At 51.6% G+C, this 7,149-nt stretch overlaps 1 protein-coding gene across 4 annotated transcripts in view; it reads left to right on the top strand.

Annotated features, from left to right (window-relative positions):
* The first annotated feature begins 1,841 nt into the window (after positions 1 to 1,841).
* The window catches only part of Akap1 (A-kinase anchoring protein 1), a 31,775-nt gene continuing 26,467 nt past the window's right edge, over positions 1,842 to 7,149 (top strand). Inside the window, exons 1-2 of one of the 4 annotated variants that reach the window (XM_076543115.1) lie at positions 1,950 to 1,978; positions 4,536 to 4,642. The gene's annotated coding sequence lies outside the window, so the exon portion shown is untranslated. Of the gene's footprint in view, positions 1,979 to 2,179; positions 2,651 to 4,535; positions 4,643 to 7,149 lie in introns of those variants that run through there. The other 3 variants (XM_076543117.1, XM_006972025.4, XM_016008698.3) reach the window with 3 other exon arrangements.

Genomic DNA, 7,149 nt, shown 5'->3' with positions numbered 1-7,149 from the left:
ACAGAACAGGTATGGTTGGACTTAAATCTGGGGGGTGAGTGGAGAGATGGCTCTGTGGTTAAGAGCACTATCAGATCTTCCAGAGGACCAGCGTTGGGTGCCCAGCCTCCACACGGAGGTGCTATGCTAGTTTGTAACCCCAGTTCCTGGGGAGCCAGCATCCTCTTCTGGCCTCCACAAGCACGGGCACTCACATGCTACACATGCTATATGTACATGTATGCATATGTATGCAGGCAAACACTCATACACATAAAATCTTTAAAAACAACCTGGGGGAGGGGTTTACTCTGATATAGGAACTCAGCTCTGTAGCCCAGGGTGCCTTGAAATTGTGGCAATCCTCCTGTCTCAGTCTCCCAAGTGCTGCCTCATGAAGTAAACGAGTTAGACAGTAGATACATGAAATTATATTTACCACTCTGTAAGCATACAGTGTCTTTTTAAAATTTGAATTCACATTTGATCACCAGTGAAGATTTTTCCAGGTAGTGATTAGTTCTTTTTCTTTATTTGTTTTGATTTTTGAGACGGGTTTCTCTGTGTAGCTTTGACTGTCCTAGAACTAACTTACTCTGTAGACCAGGCTGGTCTTGAATTCAGACATTCACCTGCCTCTGCCTCCTGTGTGTTGGGATTAAAGGCAAGTGCCACCACCACCCAGCTAGGACCAAGTAATGGTCAGTTGTTTTTTTTTTTTTTTTTTTGTTTTTTTTTTTTTTTTGGTTTTTCGAGACAAGGTTTCTCTGTGTAGCTTTGCGCCTTTCCTGGAACTCACTTGGTAGCCCAGATTGGCCTCGAACTCAGAGATCCGCCTGCCTCTGCCTCCCGAGTGCTGGGATTAAAGGCGTGCGCCACCACCGCCCGGCTTGGTCAGTTCTTAATGGTATTTTTTCTATATTTTGTTTTGAAAATGTGCACTTAAAAGTACCATTTTGCCTTTGTAATGCCAACATTCGGGGAGGTGGAGGCACCTTTGCAGGTTTAAGCCAGTGCAGGTTACACTAGACAGTCTCAGAATACACACACACACACACACGGAGGAAACACAAAGTGCCTACGTTTTAAGGTCCAGAGCAGGACTGGCCAGCAGAACCCCGTCCTATCCGATTGTCTGAAGATATTTTATTTTCTAAAGTTGTTGGGGGGGAGGCAGTGACTCACGGTGACCACTTCTTCGAAGGCAAACTTTCCAAAAAACCCGAACCATTTAGAGGGAAAGTCACTTCGACATCACTAAATCTGCGAAACTGGGAAAGCAACTTGCATTCGAGTGCTACACAGTATCCACATTACTGAGCCATCTTAATGGCCACCTATTATCCTCGCTACACTACGTTATCCTCGCAAGGTTACCGGGAAAGCTACAACCCGAGACAAGGGGAGCCTGGTCCCTCACCAAGAAGCTTCTCTGGCTCTTTCCAGAGGACACACCGTCCGAAGGCGGGGACCTGCCTGACACCTGGGAAGAAGCAGAGACCTCCTCCCGCATGCCAAGTTCACTGCGCCGGGCACGGAGACCCGGGTCACCCACCCCGGCCCGAGCGCGGGACGCACGGCCATCTCCTCGGCCCGCCGTGACTACAGCTCCTCTCGCGAGAGCACCAGCCGGGCGGGCCCGAGCGGCGCCGGGATGTCAGCCGAGCGCTCCAGACCGCGCCCCTCTTGGCGCAGCTGGGAGAGAGGCGCGCGCAAGCCGGGGGAGGGAGCGGCCGGTGTCGCGCACGCGCAGGAGGTCGAGCGGGCCAGGGGGGGAACGCGGGGGCCCGAGGGCGAGGGGCGGGGCTTTGCGTCGCGCCGCGGGCACGTCGTTGCGCGTCCTCAGTATTTAATGTCTCTGTGTTCGCCCGGCCTGGGCTAGCACGTGGGGGAGCGGCCGAAGCGGGGTGCAGCGCCGCAGGGCAGGGCCGCGGGGCTAGGTGGGGGCCAGGGGGCGGTGGCGGGAGGACTGTGTGCCTAGACGGTCGCCCGGGAGCAGGTGAGTAGCGGCTGGCGCGGGCACCCGCCTGCCGGGCCCGGAGGGAGAGCGAGTTGGGGTGATGGGGGAGCCTGGGGGTGCAGGTGCCGGGTGCGACGCGCGCGCCAGGTGCCCCGGGGACGGAGCGGTGGGTGCACGGGGCCCGCTGTGAAGCTGGCGGGTCTGTGCCTCAGTGACCCGCGCGCCCCTTGGTCCTCCTCCTCCTCCCGTCGAGCGGTCTGCCCCGCGGGCCGCTGCTGTCAGATCGCGTGCGCTTAGCTTGGGGCGCAGCTCTGAGCCGCTGCTCCCCCTCCCATCCCCGGCACGTCACTGGCCTCTAGGATGGGAATGAGGGCGTAATCCCCCGGGCGTCCCGGTGCGCCTCAACTTTCCCAGGGCTGGCTCACCCTTCTGGGTAGCGAACCCGAGCGCGTCCCACCCAAGGTCGCCCAGCCTCGCTCGCGTTTACTTTTCAAAGGTCGTGTGTACCCAGTTTGAGCGTGGAGAGGAGGCAGCGGGGCGGTCTCTGTCCAGGACCTGGTGCCCGGGGCGGGAGAATAGGTCCTTGGGGACCGATCCCTTTCTTGGCTGAGGGATCGGAGTTGGAATTGGTCACTTTCAGAGCCTCAACTAACTTCTGGGCCCGGTTGATTCGTTCTGGGTTGGCCCGGCGGTGGTGGCAAACCCGAGCAGGTACGCAAGGTTCCTGGAGTTCAGTGCCGCGAACTATTGGAGCGAGCTCTGCCGTCGCAGCGGGGAGGATGGGACGCGAGACAGGTCCCAAGCAAGCCTCTTGGCGGTGGAGGGACCTAAGAACCGAGTTAGGATCGGGAGGTCGAGGACTTGGGTATCTTAAAAGGGATTAGGGCGTGTGGCCACAAAAGCCTGTCCTGAAAGGTGGAGAGCCTCTGGCTCCAGGTGCCCGCTGACTTCTGGCCTGGGGTGGGGGGAGTCCAGTGTCACTTGTCACGCTCCACCTTCCTTCCCGTCCCAGGTTGGTGATCTGGAGGGACTTTGCAGGAGTCACGGGGGGACCTTGCAGGGGTCATAGGTAAAAATGTACTTGGAGAGACCTCTGGACGCGTAACAGGCCGACATTCCGGTGTCAACTACTCTCGTGCCCTAGGTTATGGCTTTTCCTGTTTCCTTTCCGCGGGAGGGAAGGCGCTGATGGTATTGTGCTGTGCAGAAGAGACCTCTGGGAAGCCCTGTATGTAACGGGACCTTTCTCCCCCGGGAAATGGCTCGGGCGATCGGTACCTTTCTACCATTGGGCTGTGGTTAACACAAACCCGGTGGACTTCGCTCCAGGTGCGAGTGGAGGCTTCTCTAGGATAGGGTGTATGTGTAGGGCAATTAGTGAGGTTAAACTGCCGATCTTTCCCCTACTGAGGTGGAGGCTGCTTGGGGTGTAAATTTAATTCCTGCAGTGAAATTAGGACCGCTGGACCTGATGTAACCATCCCTATTGGTTTACCACCTCCCTCTACACCCGAGTATTGGAGTTGCCATCCAGGAACACAGTTCACGAAAAGCTATTGCTCCAGGAAATTATCCTTACATGCTCGTTTAACTGCAGAATCCTTCCCAAATTAGTGACCGTGGGGTGTTTTGTTTTTGTTTTAAACGTTTTTTTTTTTTTTTTTTTTTTTCTTTAACAAGTAAGGCATAGAGTCTTAGGGCTACCTACCTATTCCTCTCTTAAAGGTACAGAGCATCTAGGGACTCTGAAGGAGTTGTTCTCATATCGGATTCTTCTGTTGTTGGCATTTAAGTGGTTCACCTGCAGATTATTTAGGATTTTTTTTCTTCCCCAGAGCCTAAGGAACAAGCGAGATTATGTTTGGGGAGCTTTTTGGACCTGAGCTTTCTTTCACCTCTAACCTGTTTTGTAGGTTCTGGGTAATTCCTGGGTATAGTCTTGTGAAATATGGAAAGTGGCCTTGGGTTAGAGGAGGTCCTTGTACCCTACAGGTATGCAAACCACTAAAGCTTCAGTCATTTTGCTAATTCAGTAGGCCTTGTTCTGTGGAATGTGCAGGTGGCGATCTAACCCAGTGGGTGAGACCTGGTCTGGATCTCGTGGGTTTGTGTCTACATGGAGTTCCTCGTAGGAGTCTCTCCTATCTCCCAGCTGTTTGTAGAAACTGCATTCACACTTGGCCACTGTAGGGTGACAGCCGAGATACAGCTATCTGATGTACGTTGCCTGCTCAGATGCCGAAAGTGATGTGTCGGGTTGCTGAGCATCAATACTTTACAGCAATAATGTCTTGCTAACCAGCAAGCCAGATTATACTTAGACCGGATCCATAGTTTATGGAGGAAGGTGGTTTTAACTTCCAGTTTTTCCTTTCTCATCCCAAGTATGGATGGAGATCATATTTGAGACTGGGGACTATGCCTGTATATGGCAGGCACTGAAGTATAGTATCCCTCACTCACAAGGAATCCCTGTGTTTGACTCAATCATTTGATTACTTAAATATAAAAACACTCCCTTCCCTAGCCTCTGACCTAGTAATTTGCTTAGAAGGAAAGCGAAGACAAATTGGTTTCTCCATGCTTTGCCACCTAGCCTCCTGGGTCAACATGTCTCGATCAAACTGGCATTTTAAGGCATCGGAGCTCATGTGCCTGGAGAGCTGTCCCGTTTTCCGTGGCCACTCCTTCCTAATCTTCCATGTGAGTCTGCCATGCCTGGGCCTCTCTGCAGCCCAGGCTTTTCCTGTTTCGGGGAAGTTTGTGTCTGGCATTTGTTTCTTTGAATAGCCATCCTAGGAACTTCATTATTGGGGGGGGGGGGGCGTGCTTGGGTTCTGTGGGACCCATGCCCCGCTGAAATCATCTTACGATGTTTGAAAGTTGCTAATCTCCATAGTGGGGTGTGTTTAAGTCCTAAATCTGGCTTCATAGGGCAGGTTTTGATTCTCCTTCCTGGTGTAGTCAGTCTCTCGGTCTTTCTCAAGTACTTGGGATTGAACATAGGGGCCTTATGCATGGTAAGTACTGTATCATTGACCTTTAGCCCCGTGTTTTTTTCTTTTTTTGAGACTTGCTGTGTAACTAAGGCCAGCCTAAACCCACAGTCCTCCGACTTCAGCCTTCTAAGTGCGGGATTACAAGCATACAGCATCACTGTTCACCTTTATTTCCCTCCTCCTGATGGTGCATGCCATTCTGTCCAAGTCCCTGCCATTTGGAGGCTCTTGCAGTTCATGTTTGTAAACGTTCTGTGCCCTGTGCCGTATACTGACCACTTGTGTTCACTGAGCCCTGTCATTGAGGCCCATTTGCATCAGGAGCAAAGCAAGGCAACAAGGTGACTTCCGGAGGGGAAGCATGGGGTGCTCAGGGTAGAGGAAGGCCTGTCGCTGCTGGCCTTGGCTGGCAAGAGTTCAGGACTTGCCGTGGCTCTTCAAGCTCCGACCAGCCTGCTGGCCCTCTGGGGTCTATTTTTTTTTTATTCGTTTAAAAAAAAGACTTGGTGAAGGAAAGGCATTAAATGTATTCTGAGTGTGGGCTGAGAAAGAGAGAGAGAGGAGAGAGAGAGAGCGCTGGTAGTCTCAGGCTTATACCTAAAAAGTATACTGATTATCCCCTGGGAGTTAGGGCAGGGTGGGTACCTGGGGGCTGTTAAGAGGAATGTGGTTGGGCCGCCACACTGGGCAGCGCGAGTCACAAACATTCCATCACCATACAAAGTTTTGGCTGGTGCAGGTCTAGAATATTCTTTGTCCTACTCCAAAATCTGAATTGCCTCACCTGTAAATCTCTATTAAAAACACCACGTTTGGGTTTTAGTATTAATAGTTCGCAAACCCAACTGCTTTGGTGACAGTTTTTCTTTCCATGGAATGTTAAGAAGCAAGTTCTGGTCTGCAGTGGGGATGGGGGTGGTCCCTTAGGAAAGAGATTGAGAAATGAATTTAGTGAGAGGCCTGGGGGCATGAGTGAGCATAGAGCAGAGTGACCGGACCTGAAGCCCTTATTTTTGTTGAGAGCTTTGCTCATTATGGTAAAGGGTCTTATTGGTTCTCTAAGACCCGTCTGTGTTCCTTGTCCTTGGTCTCCAAATGTCATATGTCACCAGAAGGACCTGTGTGAAGCCTCTCTGCTAAAGCAGTTTGAATTTTTATCCTGTGCCTATAATACATTTTTTTTCTGAGACAGGATCTGCCTGTGTATCTCAGGGGTGTACTGTATCGCCCCAGCTGGCCTCAGATGATTGTCAGAACCTTCCAAGTGCTGGGATAGTAGCTACTGTGTCTGACTTCCTAGCAGCCCATCTTGAGGTTAAGAGGTGTACCTTTACAGAGTCGATGGGAAAATGGTGACTCTGGTGTTGATCCTGAAATGTTAGTGTGGGATGAATCTGTGGGGAGTGGGTTAGGGTTAGGGTTAACCCTTACCCCACCTAGGGGTCACATGGCAGACCAAAGCATGGATGCCATCGAAGTCCAGCTTAGTGAACCAATGAGTTTTATTGGGGCTACTTATAGGAATATGGGTGAGGGGTTGTTTATAGGAGCAGAAATGACTCAAAGACAGTTTCATCACCGAGGCCCACCCCAGCATGGGTGACAGCTCGCAGAAGCTGGGAACCTGGAGCTCACTGCACAGCCTGCAGGCAGGTCCACAGGTTGGAGAGTGTCCTTTCCAAGTGTCTCTGGTCTAGACGGCTGCTTTCTGCTTCTTCCAGGCCGCTGGTCTGGCCTGAGTCTTTGCAGCTCTTCTCAGTCTCCTTTGCGGCTCAGCTTTTTTCCCTGAGAGGGACTCTCAGCTTTTATAATTTACTCTGGCCGGGAGGAGCCTAGTGAATCTGTTCCATTTCAGGGAGATCTTGAAGCTAATTTTTAGTAGTTTATATCCCTGTTTAAGTAGCTGCCCTGTAGGATAGGATGTTTTGATCTGGGAAGAAACTTGGGCTGGAGAGATGGCTCAGAGGTTAAGAGCATTGACTGCTCTTCCAGAGGTCCTGAGTTCAATTCCCAGCACCCACATGGTGATTTACAACCATCTTCAATGAGATCTGGTGCCCTCTTCTGTATACATAATAAATAAATAAATCTTAAAAAAAGAAAGAAAGAAACTTAACAATCTGGCCCTGGGTCTGCTTTGTTTGAACCTTCCTGAAGTGGCCTTGAACTTAATGTTACAGATGTGCAGCCTGCATTTGGTGAGCACTTATT

Source organism: Peromyscus maniculatus, chromosome 8 (genome assembly GCF_049852395.1).
Source record: "Peromyscus maniculatus bairdii isolate BWxNUB_F1_BW_parent chromosome 8, HU_Pman_BW_mat_3.1, whole genome shotgun sequence".
NCBI classification, from domain to species: Eukaryota; Metazoa; Chordata; class Mammalia; order Rodentia; family Cricetidae; genus Peromyscus; species Peromyscus maniculatus.
The sequence above is the reverse complement of the archived record's forward strand: the minus strand, read 5'-3'. Positions and strand labels throughout refer to the sequence as shown.